The sequence below is a fragment of the Rattus norvegicus genome, chromosome 10, assembly GCF_036323735.1.
Source record: "Rattus norvegicus strain BN/NHsdMcwi chromosome 10, GRCr8, whole genome shotgun sequence".
NCBI classification, from domain to species: domain Eukaryota; kingdom Metazoa; phylum Chordata; class Mammalia; order Rodentia; family Muridae; genus Rattus; species Rattus norvegicus.
In genome coordinates, this window is record NC_086028.1 from 5,152,753 (window position 1) to 5,167,266 (window position 14,514).

At 49.1% G+C, this 14,514-nt stretch overlaps 1 protein-coding gene across 1 annotated transcript in view; it reads left to right on the forward strand.

Annotated features, from left to right (window-relative positions):
• Positions 1 to 10,505: 10,505 nt before the first annotated feature.
• Positions 10,506 to 14,514, forward strand: part of Litaf (lipopolysaccharide-induced TNF factor) — a 36,673-nt gene continuing 32,664 nt past the window's right edge. Inside the window, exon 1 of the mRNA NM_001105735.3 lies at positions 10,506 to 10,564. The gene's annotated coding sequence lies outside the window, so the exon portion shown is untranslated. The remainder of the gene's footprint in view (positions 10,565 to 14,514) is intronic.

A 14,514-nucleotide genomic window follows, 5' to 3' on the forward strand; every position in this document is an offset into this window, starting at 1 on the left:
CTAACAACAAGCATACATTGGTTCATTTCTGATCTCTGTTTGTTGTGATTCCATAGAGGGAAATGCACCAAAAAACTTCTGGTGATGCTCTGGCAATTTCTTGCTGCTTCTGTGGAATTGCACTGATTGGCAGAGTGTTGTCAGCAGATACAGACTCACATGGAGTTTTGCTAAGACAAACTTACTGCTGAGGCAAGACTTGTGAGAGGACATGTGACGTTTGGAGGGAGTATCAACTGGACTCAACAGACAGTGGCTGGGGCGGGAGCTGGGACTTGCACAGCTACCTTTGCAGTACTTCTTGGCCTTTGCTGATCTTCACTTTGTTGCGAAAGGCACAGCAGAGAACCTCTCCTGGTGTCCCTGCTGGTCTTGGTTGCTCCTGCTGATTCGTGTCAGCTTGGTGGAGGCTGCTAATTCATGCTTGCTACCCTGACACTACTGATCTGGACTGCTGGTGTATCCGTGAAGTATTTGTGAGTGGATTGAACTGCCGCTCTTGATTTCTGAGAACCAAACTGCTCATTTCCTGGCAGTAAAGACTGGATTTGCTCCAAAGAACAATTTCTAAACAGGTCCACTTCCCCAGTATTCTAATAACCTCTTTTTCTAATACTACCATTGGTAGGTGGTGGGATAAAAGGGAGATTGAAGCATTTAAGAACCCTTATTAAAAATAAGGCTTGAAAAAAATCTAACCTTACAAACAAACAAGCAAACAAGAAAAAGCAAGGGCTTAGAGACGTCACTTAGTGGGTAGATGCTTGTCCTGCAAGCAGAAAACACGACTTTGATGCCCAGCATTGCATAAACAGAATGTGGCGGCACAAGCCTGCAATCCTAGCAGTGAGAGGCGAAGGCAAGAAATCAAATGTTCACAGTCATCCTCTGCTGTACTTTGGGCAACGCTAGGCAAGCCTGGGCTACCTAAAGCCTTGCCTCAAATGAAGGAAGAAGGGAAGAAAGGTAGCAAGAGTAGCTGAGGAGGAAGTGAGGATTCCTAGACCCCTACCATGCCTGCCCACGCTGCTGTCCATCAATCCACTCATGCATGCCTTTGCCAGGCAAGCGTCAGTCACTGAGACTCATAAGTGACCCCGTGCAGCCAGGGCTGCCCCTCCAGCTTCTAACGGTCAGTTGCAGACCAGAGTAAGAGCTGTAATGTGGTAGGTGAGCAAGTGGTTAGAGCAACAGAAAAGGGGGAGGTCTCAGGAGGCCAAGAGTTTGACTGTCACTTTACGTAAGATTCTTTGGGAGGGTCTGGTGAGGCTGAAGCAATGCTAGCGGGGAGAAACAGGCAGGGCAGGGATCTGGTGCCAGCAGGTCAAGAAGCCGGAGTGGAGGTACAGAAGTCCTGCACTAGCACAGGAGCCTATGTGGTCGGTGGCTCAATGGTTAGATACTCATCCAGCATGCATAAAGCGTGGTTCTGAAGGCAGTAAGGAAATAGGATGGTGGCCCACAGCTCTCCACTGTGGAGAAACTGAGGCATGAGGTGGGGGAGGTGGATGTTTTCCTTGGCTGGATCATTTTCTTTTTTGAGGCAGGATTATAAAGGACATTTAATAAGAAAGAGTCTCTGGGCCAAGGATGTACTTAGTTGGTACATTGCTTGCCTAAATTTGCAAGAAACCCTGGGCACACGTTGAATGTGGTGGCACCTGCTTGTAATCTCAGGGTTTTGTTGTGGATATCTCTAAGAACAAAGTCACAGAAGGCTGACACCTCGGAGGACCAGACACTGTTCTGCTAGGACCCTCCGTCCCTTCACTAGTCCACAGCCCTGGACAGGAGAGGCTCCACAATGGTGGAGAAACTGGCCCACGGGGATGAATGTCCCTTGACTTGAGTGACAGCGGGAGCCCATCTTCCATGCCCTACAGTTACTTTTAGCACCACTTGCTAAGTCCACAGGGTCCACGCCCTGCCCTAGAAGGTGAGGCAACCCGAGCTTTCCACTGCCTGTTCCACCCTGTGCTTCTCCTGGCCTCTGAAACAGACAGTGACCTTGAACCTCCTATTGCAGGTGTCCCTGAGTTGATGGGCAAACACCGGCGCTCAGGATCAAATTCCAAGATGGCCCAGCCAGGTACACCCAAGAGACAGCCCTAGGATGAATGTCCCTCTGTAATCCTGGCTTAGAGGTGTTTTCCACAAAACAATCCCAGGCCCTGGAGAGACTGAACCCATGAAGACCCAAGCGTGCTGAGCTATGGTCTCAACTCCTGCTTGGCATGGGTCACAGAACCCCGATCACTGTCCGGGCCCCAGCTGTAAAGCAGTGGAAATGGGCTAGCGAGTTCTCGACTCCTGTATGCAAAGTGCTTCCTTCTGTTCTGGAGGATGGGACTATAGGTGAGATAACACTGCAGGGAAAGGTCCTGAGGTCACGTGCTCCAACAGCCACAGGTCTGAACTGCCCAGAAAGCTCAGATAAGCAAGTCTTCCACACGCTGGTGGGGAAGTATAGATTGGGAGTCAGGCAGCCTGGGTTTAAATCCTACTGCTGTGTTGTAGCTGTATGGCCCTTGACAATTTGCCTAAACTCTTTGGCCCTCAACTGCTAAATCTGAGGAGGGTCATCTCCCTTGTAGGGTCATTGAGACAGCAGTGTGCGGTGGACCACGTGACTGTTTATGAACTAAGCACGGTTCAGCGATGCATGCCTCACCCCCTGCTCCCTTCTCAAGCTTGCTCCCCTTGCAGACTGAAGTTCAGCTGGACCAGCGGATGCGCGGTTCCTGGAAGCTACAGGAGGGTGATGACCCCGAAGTCAGACAGTCCTGTTTAGTTGTTCATGTTTTGCTCTGCTTGGGGTACAAACCAAGGCCTCACATGTGCAAGGCAAGTGATCCCTGCTGAGCCGCACCCCAACCTGCCTTTGGTATTGATTTGGAACCATCCTTCCTAAATTCAAACTAGACTCTCAAAACTCTCTAGGTCAGTTGGACATTGTGTTGATTTTCAATCTTGACACAAGCCAGAGTCATTTGCTAAAAACAGACTCTCAGTGGGGAAAATGACTCCACCACATTGGTCCTATGGGTAAGCGTGTGGGACATTTTCTTGGTTGATGTTTGATGTCGGGGGCCCAGCAGTGCTGTCCCTAGGCATGTGGTCCTGCGTTGTACAGGAAAGCAGGCTAAGCAAGCTACAAAAGTAAGCCCACGGTAAGCAATGCTCCCTCATGGCCTTTGCTTCAGGTCCTGCCTCCGGGTTCCTGCCTTGTATTCTTGCCCTGACTTTTCTTCCTGAGGAACTGACTGTAAGGCCTAAGATGTAAGAATCCCTTTCCTCCCCAAGTTGCTTTTAGTCATGGGTTTATGACAGCTGTAGAAACTAGGACAAAGATATTTGCTGTCACCCTCACCCAGTGGAGTGGGGCAGAGGAGAGGGAGGGAGGGGAACCAAGATGCAATCGGATGAGTCATCTCACTCCACCTGGCTCAAGCCATATCCCCAGCCACCTCCTTGCTGTGAATCCCAGGTCTGGTGCTTAACCTCTCTGGGCCTTCTTCTCTTCCACTTGCACAAAGGCGGATTGTTGCAAGGAGACGAGCTCATACCTCTTTCCTTCCTGCTTCCTTCCTCCCCATTTCTCTTCCTCTTCTGCTTAGAGGCTCCTACGGTATACTGTGTCATGATTTGGTATGTGTTTCTTCTTCTTCTTCTTCTTCTTCTTCTTCTTCTTCTTCTTCTTCTTCTTCTTCTTCTTCTTCTTCTTCTTCTTCTTCTTCTTCTCCTTCTTCTCCTCTTCTCCTTCTCTTCCTCCTCCTCCTCCTCCTCCTCCTCCTCCTCCTCCTTTTTCTTCTTTTTCTTCTCTTCTTCTGTTTTTAAAAATAGAAACAGGGGCAAACCCATAACCCTGTGGCTAGGCCAGGACCCTGAGTGACACTGCCTCCTGACCCCAAGCTCACCTGGTTTCAGCCCTGTCTGTGACAGGAGCTGAGACCACACAGGGTCATGGCCTGTTGGCTCTCCCTTGAAACCAGAGGTAGCTTCCCTAACCTCTTCAGTGTCACAGTGTCACTGGGCTTTCAAACCCAGAGCTAGAGCTCCAGGTCCTGAGAACGCAAGGTGTGTCATTCCAAGCCACAGTCCCAGGCGTTAGAGGAAGTTCTGGGCTTCCAGCCTGAGGCTTACTGTTCCAGGCCCAGAGTCGGGGCTCAGAGGAAGGTTGCTCCAGGCTTTTACACCCATTTCGGGTTTTGCTCTTGGGTCTCAGGGGTCTCCTTCTACTGACAAAGGTTTGCAGTTCTCAGCTTTAGCCCTCTCTTCCTCTTCTCTTAGTCTGAATGCTTCAGCTCTCCTCTGCTTAGAAGGAAGTTGCAGTTCCTGGAAAGGAGCTGTCATGACTGTCCTTCAGAAGACATTCAGGATGGGTTGCCTAGAATGGGCAGAGCAGGGTTTCAGGTCTAAAGAAAAGCTTCATCAGGACAGATATGACATCCTGAATAGGCAGGAGGAGATCTGCTGGTGGAGAGAGGGCATTTTATCCTCAAATCTAGAGAACAAAGAGGTTTCTGACTTACATTGTTTCCAGAGGAGTTGCCAAGGTTCACACCATGTGGTCTAGCCTGGCCAACATGCCAAAGGCCAGTGAGGCAGACAATAGGTGGGACCATAAACCTGTGGCCACAATGCCACAACAGCCTATATTTGTTTGTTTGGTTTTTGTTTTTATTTTTGAGACAGGGTTTCTCTGACTCTTAGAGATCCCGCTGCCTCTTCCTCCCAGTGGTAGGACCTCTGGATGCACTACCATACCCAACTTGCGTCCTGTGTTCTTTATTTTTAATCAACTCTGTGTCCCAGAGAGAGGGGGGAGAGCTGCTGGGGCGTGGTCTGACTATAGGTTGGAAGGAAAGAGAGAAGAAGGGAGGCAGGAAGAGAGGGAAGGAAGGGGGTGAAAGGGAAGAAGAGAAAAGTTTATGATCTAGTATCTTGCTGATGCTGGGTGGGTCTGAGGCTAAAAGCCTCAGGGCTCTTCTGGCTTTTATGCAACAAGCTCATCCCTCTTTGTCTGTGATAAAGGCTGTGTGTAGTAGAGAGAAGAGAATAAACTCACCTTTCACCTCAGAGAGGAACAGGGTGGGGTTCAATATGTTAGATCGCAGACCCCCCTATCTGCCCCTCTCCCTCTCCTAGAAATCAAGCTATATGTCCTTGAAGTATCATGACGTGTCATGTCTTCTGTGCTGAGGTCCCTCAGCCCCTCTCCCTTGAAGGTTTCCTGTCAGGCAGGTTTTGTTGTGCTAAATCACATGGTGTGGAGTTTTCCACCAACCTCAGAAATCTTAGAGGCCCCCTTTATTTGAGATATGTCTCTGAAGTTTCTGAGTCCTCCTAGGTCCCCCATCAAGCTGCCTACAATGGCTATCTTTTTTCCCCCTTCCACGTAAGCTATCACTAATGTTCTGTCACTACAATGGCCCTGTTGTTGTTTTGTGTATTTTGAACAGGCACTCATGTAGCCCAGGCTAGCCTCATACTTCTATGTATTGGAGAGTGAGCTTCTCCCACTCCTGCATCTGTCTCCCAAGTGCACCAGCATGCCAGGTTATTTTTAATTTAATTTAATTTAATTTAATTTAATTTAATTTATGTGTGTGTTTGTGTGCCTACATGCATGTAGGTACCTGTGGAGTCCAGAAGAGAGGGTCAGATCCCCAGAGTTTCCTGATGTTGATACTGGGAATTGGACTTTTCCTTCTTTGGAAGAGCAGAAAGTTCTTTTCACAATGCAGTCACTTCTCCAGCTCTACCCACCCCCCCAATCCCCTGCCCCAAGGCTATTATGAAACATTTTTTATTTATTCTCGTTCTCTTTCTCTCTCTAGCCCTCCCACATGTGTACATGCCACTTTCAAAAGTTGTTCCTCTTCTCCGACTGTGCAGGCCCGGGCATTGAATTCAGGTTGTCAATTAGCCTTGGGATAAGCGCAGTCTGGCTAATCCTAGATCCCTTTCTCTGGTATATTTTTCTTTTGTTTTCTGGCTTCTCTGATGCTTGTGTTTGGAGATGGAAAGGTGTTATGGAAACTTACTTCCCAGGCTGCGGTGCCGTGAGTCACCCATAATCCCTGTGCAGGCCATTTTCCGCAGCTGGGTGTTTTTGGGTTTTGTTTTGTTTTTTTTTTTGTTTGTTTTTTTTGGAAACAGAGTCATACTATGTCGACCTGGTTAGCCTGAAACTTGCTGTGTAGACCAGGCTGACCTCGAATCACAGAGATCTCCCTGCCTCTTGAGTGCTGGAACTGAGCTCACATTGTCAGGCTTGGTAGCACTCCACTGAGCCCTCCCATCAGCCCTGTTTTTGTTATTTTTTCGACAAACAATTTGTTTGCTTATAAAACATCAGAAAATACTAAAAAAAAATCCTCTGAGTACATTGCACGGAGACAACTATTTATTATGTCCTTTATCCTTGAGAAAGTTTGAGGACTTTTTCCAGATGCTTCTGTACTCCCCCCTCCTAGATGTGTATTGTGTAATTTTTATTTAAAACAAACAAACAAACAAAAAAAAAAGGTGAAACAGGATTGTTCCGTGTTCTGTCAGGAACCAGTGTCTCTCTACTGCCTGCTACTGCCATTTCTACAGTCCCTGGGGAGATGGCTTCCTTTCTCATCTATGTGAATCTCAAGGTGCTGGAACATGCTGTGTCTTGTGGCCTCTCCTGCTGTATCAAGTTGGATCACAAGTCTGCCCTGTTAAGAAACCGGTCACTCTAAATGGCCAGATCCCACAGTCTGAAGAAACCAGTCCATGTCCCCCAATTCCTCAGGCCAGACAGAGAGTTAGTCATGCTATGTTGTTGGAGATTGATTCAGTTGAGAATCTGTGTGTCCAGATGATGAAGGTCCTGGTCCCCAATTTGTTTCTGATTGATTGATAAAGATGCCAATGGCTAATGGTTGGGCATGGGGCAGGAGTTGATTAGGTAGGGCTCAGAGATGAATGGAAGAGAATCTCCGTGACTTGGAGTAGAAGGATGGGATGCCGGAGTGGCAGGAGACAAAACCATCCAGACATGGGAGACGGGTTAAATGGCCACTGGCCACTTCCCTACTGGGCTCGAGGTAGCATGGGAAGGTTTAGGAGTGCCCAGGCTTTGAGGAAGCCAAGGCACTTAATAATAAGCTAATGTGTGTGTCTCTTGTTCTCAGACGCAAAGACAGCTGGCTCCTAGAGGTGGGCGAGTACCCAGAGCCACAGTGGTGTAGCAAAGCTCCCCACAACACTGTGTGGCTTCCGGCCCTAGTTTACGGCCCTAACTAGGTTTTCCATGCCTCTGGTCACAAGGCCTATGCCATGTTGAAGTAAATCTTGTGCTGTGGGACTTCCCACCACCCCCTGGAGAGGTTGTTAGCTGTCTTTTGTTTCGGGGATGTCTTAGTCACTGTTCTATTTCTGTGAAGAGACGCCATGACCAAGGCTGCTCTTGTGAAAGACAGCATTTAATTGGGGCTGGCTTACAGTTTCAGAGGTTCAGTCCACTATCAACACAGCAGAAGCATGGGACGGGATTTTGAAACCTCAAAGCCCACCCCCTGTGACTTCCTCCCATGGGGGCCATTCTTAGTCAAGCCACCATAGGGTTTCCAGGCAGCCATCATCCTCTTTGTTAAAGTTTTCTCTCCAAGATACACTTCTCCAGGTTTTGAAGGAAAGTCTGTCCTTGTCCCCTCACACAGTCACCATCACTGATACGATATACACTGTCCCTTTCTAAGGCTCTCTGACATCAAGGTCATGATTTCGAGTTCCTGTCTCTTAATAGAGCACACTTCTGAAGTACGGGTTTGTGTCAGCTCTTTCCTGCACCAACCAACTACCTTGCTCTCTTCTCACCTAAACCCCTTATTTAGATTTTTAAAGAATTAAGAGGCTGGGATGTGGTCTAATGGGTAAGGGCCTGCTGCTTGACCATGAGGACTTGTGTGTGGATGCCCAGCCCCACAGAGGGAGGGAGGGAGGGACAGGTGGCCAACCACCTGAGCTGAATCAGCATCTCCAGGGTTTCTGAGAGATCTGCTTCAAAAGAACAGGCATCTTCTTTGATTGTTCTTCACCCCCTGGTCAACTTCTGGCTTCTACATGCACGCACACCTGCACACATGTGCACACTCACAGACAAACACGCGCGTACACACACACACACAGATAGACACACACAGACACACACTTGCTTCCCTGCGCACCCACACGTACAAACACTCCATCAACACACTTAGAGATAAAAGTTGGGTGTGGTAGCATATACCTGTGATCCCAGCTCTGGAGGTTAAGGCAGAAGGAAAGCCATGAGTTAGAGGTCTGCCTGGGGTGAAGAGGACAGGAAAGAAAGCAAGAGGGCAGTCTGTTTACATAACATAAAACGTAACCTTTTCACTGTCTTTGAGCTGCACATCACGGCACATAAGAATTCGGCGCTCTGCACCCATCACCGCTATTTACTTCCCAAATGATGTTAGGCTCATCCCTGTCAGCGACTCCCCTGCTCCTCCTGGTCTATCCAGCCCTAACTGGGCACGAATCTGCTTTGCACATGGATTTACCTGCTCTGGGCTACTTTATGCAAATGAGGTCATAGGACAGAGGGTCATTGTGTCTGCCTTCTTTCCCGTCGCACAGTGATCCCAAGGTCTCCATGCTGTGGTGGGAGGCAGCACTTCATCCTTTTGTTAGGTCTGAATACATCTTACTCTCTGCGTGCACACCACGTTTCGCTTATCCACTGATCTGCTGACCACTTGGGTTTCACTCCCTTCGGCTTCAGGGAGTAGCATGGCCCTCAACAGCCTTGCATAGACTTACAAGTTGGAACGCTTGTTTTCAGTTTCGCATGTCACCTGGAATCAGAACAGCGGCGGTGCCCTCTCACGTGCACCAGGGGAGCATTTCTTCCCTTCCCTCACAACATTACTGCACACACACGCACACATGCACAGATGCATGTGGACAGACCAGAGGCCAAGGTCACACGACTCCTTCAATTGTTCTCCTCCTTTTTATTAATTAAAAAAAATTGAACATAGTCTGTACCCCAACTTCTAATCCCATACCACACATTAAGCATTTGAAGTACCCATGTTTGGGGAAATCCTAGGATCAGCACGTGAGGAACGCAATGGATGAGTCTCACCCTGGGAAAGCAATTGTATGACCAAATACCATATGTGGTATTTCCTCTGCCAGGCATACTCCTCTACACTTTTTGGTATAGAATCTCAGCTGAACCGAAGGTTCTCCAGTTCTGTAGGTTAGCCAGGAGCAACTGCAGAGATCTTCCTGCCTCCCCCATCCCAGCACTGAGATTACAGGCTTTAGGAGGCAAGGCCTAGCTGCTAAGGGTGGCCATTGAAGGTTAATCCTGTTCCTTGACTCTGATTACTCACTCTTCTCCACCCTGGTCTACTGTAATGTAAACAGCCCCTGCATAGCCTCAGCCATCACAATCTCAACAGCTTTGCCAGATCTTTCCCATAGAGATGGAGTGAAACCTTCTGACACTGACCCAAAATAAACCTTTCCCTCCTGAAGCCTTTTCTGTCTGCAATTGTGCTCACATTGAAGCCAAGGTATAAAATATAAGCCATGGCTTATATTTTACACACTTTATTTATTTATACACTTTTAGTCCCAGCACTAAGGAGACAGAAGCAGGCAGATCTCTGTGAGTTCAAGGCCAGGTGAGACTCTACTTCACATGCATGCTCGCGCGCACACACATACACACACACACACACACACACACACACACACACATACACACAGAGGCATGTATATTGTAAAAATGTTCTTTTTGTATATGTGTGGGATGGGTTCAGACTGGATCTCACTGTGTATCTGTGGCTGGCTTCAAACTTCTTGTGTCTCCCAGATTAGATTCAACTTTTTTGAGAAACTGTTCAGCCTTAAAAAGTTGCAGGCCTGTGGCACTCATTTATGGGGCACTGGGGGTGAACCCGGTTTTCATGCATGCTAATGCCAGCCCTCTACCAGCTGAGCTACATTCTGTCTAGTTTTTGGTTTCTTGAGACTGGTCTCACTATGAAAGCCTTAGCTTGGCTGGGACTCACTGTTTCAGATCAGGCTGACCCGGGATATAGGCTGTATCCCCTGTACTGTTCATGATGTAATTTGAATAGTAGACTTTCATCAGCTACATGACATACAATGTTGTTTCCCATTCTGTAGGTTCTCTTTATGCCTTGTTTTTTGGTAGGGGTGTAGTTGTGGCTGCTAGAAACAAAGAATAATCTTGCCCCTCCCTCTCCCAGGCCTCGCGGCTCTGGAGTCCGCCTCCTGACCGACCTTTTGGCCCCGCCTCCGTGCGCCCCGCCTCTCGCGAGCCCACTCAGGTCGCAGCTTCATCCCCAACCCTCCTGCCTCTAGACTGTCGCTCCGCCCCCCAGACCCCGCCCCATCTGGCTCGTCCCCCCTCAAGCTACGCCCCGAAACGTCCCCGCCCCCAGCTCGCCCTGCCTCCCCGGAGCCCTCCCGGCCCGCGCGCGCGGCCAGCGCAGACCTCCCGGCTCCACTGGCGGCGCGGGCGGCGGTAAGTGCGGCCCGGCTGGGTGCTCCCTGGGGAGCACCAGATTCGGGGCGCTGGGCACGGGGCGGCAACGGAAGCGGGGGTCGCGCTTTGACACCTGCCTAGAGTCCCGGGGCACCGCGCTGCCCTCGGGCGGCGAGCAGGGACGTCGTGGGAACCGGGGTGGCGCGCTCTGGGCGGGATTGAGGGCGAGGGGTTCCAGCAGTGCTCCGATTGTGTCTGGTTCTCAGGCCCGGACTACCCAGCTTCTATCCGAACCTCCCCGAATAATATCCCTCGGGCTTATAGGAAAAGACGCAGTTTTCTCTAAGTAACCTTTAGTATCTAAGTTGCGATTTGGAGAAGGATCCGGTGCGTACTCTGAAAGCAAAAGCGAATAGACAAAAAGTAGGAAAACTTTCCAGATGCTCTTTACTGTTCCCAGCCCACGCGTCTTTTGCTCTAAGCCCTGTGGGTTTCACACGGGTTCCCAGACGGGTGCGGGCGTATCGGAGTGGAGGGGAGCTGTATGACTGTGGAGTCTGGAGCCCAGGCGAAGGAGGACGTGGCCCCTGCCTGTCCTGCCACCCCAGTTCTTGGCTTCCCAGGTTCCCAGGTCACTGTAGGTCTGGACGGTGCGCCTGATCATTAGGTGTTGTGCCCACAGGTTTAAGAGGAAGAGGTGAGGGGAGCACGGGTGTGTTTTAGAAAGGCAAAGCTCCAATGATCAGGTCGTTTGGACATTCCCTACCTAATACTTCGTCGGATTTGTGCTTCCGGTTACTGGAGCTGATGTCATTCCCTGTTGGACTGAGCTCTAGTTGTTGGGAAATAGTTTGTGGAAGTCACGGGGCACTCTAAGCTCATCAGCTTCTTGCTGTTTTGAGACAAGGTCTTATGTAGCCCAGGCTGGCATCCCAACTGCATATGTAGCTGAGGCTGGTCTTGAACTCCTGGACTTTTTGCCTCCGCAGTGTTGAGATTACTGTGCCTCCGAGTCCTTCTCCAGCCTCCTTTGAATTAAACTGTTCTCTCCTGAGGATGGTGAGCTGGAGCCGGTCCGGAGACTCCTGGACTCCATATTGGACCTTCTCTTCTGCCCTCCGCTCCAGCCTCCTCAGATTGGCTCTTTTAAAGTAGAACTAATGCAGAGAGAGAGAGAGAGGCTGTAGGGAAAGGAGCTGAGTGGTATCAGTAATTCCTCCAGTGTTTGGCCTTATCAGTTGGATCTGGATCCAGAGGGCGTGTCACTTGTTCTGCCTGGCCTAGAATAACACCCATACTGCACCTGGCTCTCTTCTTAGCCAGTCCTTGCTCTGCCTTCTAAAGGTGTTCAGGCTAGCTTGGAAATATTTGTTGTAGATCTACTGTGGGAGAGGCCCATTGTCCTTCTTCCTGTACCACTAAAGGCATTAATAATGAATGGTTTTTTCCCTGCTTGAAAAAAAATATCCTTATGATATTTTACTGAATCAAGTGACCCAGAGATTGCTCTGAGATCCATCATCAGTGCCTTGAGTCTCTAAAATACTTCACTGAAGTAGCTTCCTGCCTTTGGCAGATACATTCCTTTGTCCTTCAATACTTTTATGACCTGGCCATAGGAGGGGAAAGGACTACCCCTTGTCCTTTGACAATGCTGGGAAAAAAAAAATGGCTCCTGGCCCTGAGTGGCTTATGTTATGGGTGAAAAGCAGGCATGCTGTTGAAAAGTTCAGAGCTTAGCTCAGAACCCCAGCTGAGGCAACTGGGAGATGTTCCTAGACAGGGAAGGTTGTACAGAAAAGCTTGTATCTGAGGACACCACACATAAGCAGAAAGATCTCAGCAAAGTTGCAGCCGAGGTATAGACTGGACTAGACCACAGTAAGAGGGAAACCTGAGATGAAGGAGCTGGCAAGGCAGTTCCTGCTTTCCTGCCTTAATTTAATCCAGTCATCCCTACTGGTCTCGGCATGGCCTCATGCCGCTGTGAGAATGGGCAGGACCCCTTACCCCATTTCAAATTCTCCTGCACATTTCCCTGAAGCTCCCATGGGGGTGGAAAGTAAGAGGAAGCCCTGGAGTCTTGGCACCAGTCACTTGTATTTTGTTTGTTTTGGCTTTCTGCTGCCATGAAAATAGCCCAGGGAGCCAGGTGGCTCATATCCACAGGTAAATAGACTCCGCTCTCTGTGTCTGTCTCTGTGGCCCATTTGGCCACCCATGGCTGACTCTGAACTTGAGTGGTGATTACCTGCTGTGGAATTGGAGTTTGAGGTCAAGTGCTGCTTTCCTCATAACTTTCTTTTTCTTGAGCATTCACTGACAGACTGGACAGTGATGACAGCATTAGACTCATTGAGATTGTCACTTGACTACAGATCTTTGAGAACTGTGTGTCATTTTATTAGGTTTGTAGACAAGAAGGCCCCTGTCTCAGCATCCTAAAAGTCACATCCAAAATGCCTTCAACAAAAGACATGTTAGTGATAGAAAGTGTAACAGGTCTACGAGCCTTCACATATGAAGACCAAAGACCTTGAGACACTGTTTCTACACAGATGGTAGGGCTGAAGCAAGTCTGTCTGCTCAGTCTTTTTTGGCCCTCTATAAGTGTTATTCTCCTGAGGATGGGCAGGACTCCAAGGTTTTAACAACTAGGATCAGGAGAGAAAGAGCGAGAGAGCGAGAGAGCAAGCGAGCGAGCGAGCGAGCGAGAGAGAGAGAGAGAGCCTTTCCCTTCCCTCTTCTTCTTTTTAAAGCATGTGTATGGGGAAGGGAGATTCCTTGCTGCTCTTCCAGAGGCCCTGAGTTCACTACCCACCATCCACATCAGGCAGGTCAGAACTGCCTGAAACTCTAGCTCCAGAGGATCTGATGCCCTCTTCTGGCCACCATGGGCACTGCACTCATGTGCACATACCCACATCTGGACACATAACTCACACACCTAATTAAAAATAAAAATGAAGCTTAAAAAGTTTTAAGTGCAGGTGCGTATATGTGGAGCCCAGAGTTCAGTGTGAGTGGAGCCTTCGGGACTTTAAGTCATCTTCTGGGATACTGCCCACCTTCTTAGAAGCAGAATCCCTCAGGGGCCTGGAGCTTACCCTGTAGACTAGCCAGGCTCTCTGGCCGGCTAGTCAGTACCAGAGATTGTGACATCTGTCTCCGGATTGTTAACTGGGATTACAAGCATATGACACCATGTTTAGCTTTTTCTCTCGGTCCTGGATATTATACTCTGGTCCTTAGGCCAGCACCATTGGAGCCAGGTGGCTCCTGGAGGGCTCAAGGAGTAGCCTCGAGTTATGGCATCCTTGGAGAACAGTGCTTGTCCTTCACCTGCCCATAGGGAGGGAAGGCGGGAAGACATCAGAGGGAGACAGTGCTTTGAGACCCGAGCAGTGTCCCATCCTGCTCAGGGTCACCAGTACGCTGTCATCCTTGGCAGTTTTGTTCCTGCCTTCCAGTTAATAATTGGGAAACAACTATCCACCTATTGGAATCCAGTCCCTGTACAGCATTAATTCCCCAGGGTCCAAAGCCTAGCAGATGTGTCCAGGCTCTGACGTCATCACTGACATCACTCACACTGGAGAACCCTGCAACCAAGTTACAAAAAGGAAATGTGTTGGGTCTCATTCTCCCTGAAGCGCATCTTGCCCTCAGGACATAGATTGGATGGACCTGGAAGGCTTCAGGAAACCAGTGATGGTGAACTTAAGTCATTTGTCCCATGGAACCTCTTGAGCTACCTCAAGTCCCAGAGTTCAGTGTGAACTGGACATGGCCCCATACACCTCTCATTCTAGCCCTCAGGAGGCTGAGGCCAGACTCAGGAAACCAAACTAGCAATCCTGCAACAGCAACAGGGAAATTATTGACTGACTTAACCCGGATTCCAGTGAAATTTATAGACCAATACAGACTGATATATTTAAATATAAATATAGACATATTCTTTTTGATGTTGTTCTTGTTTTGAGACA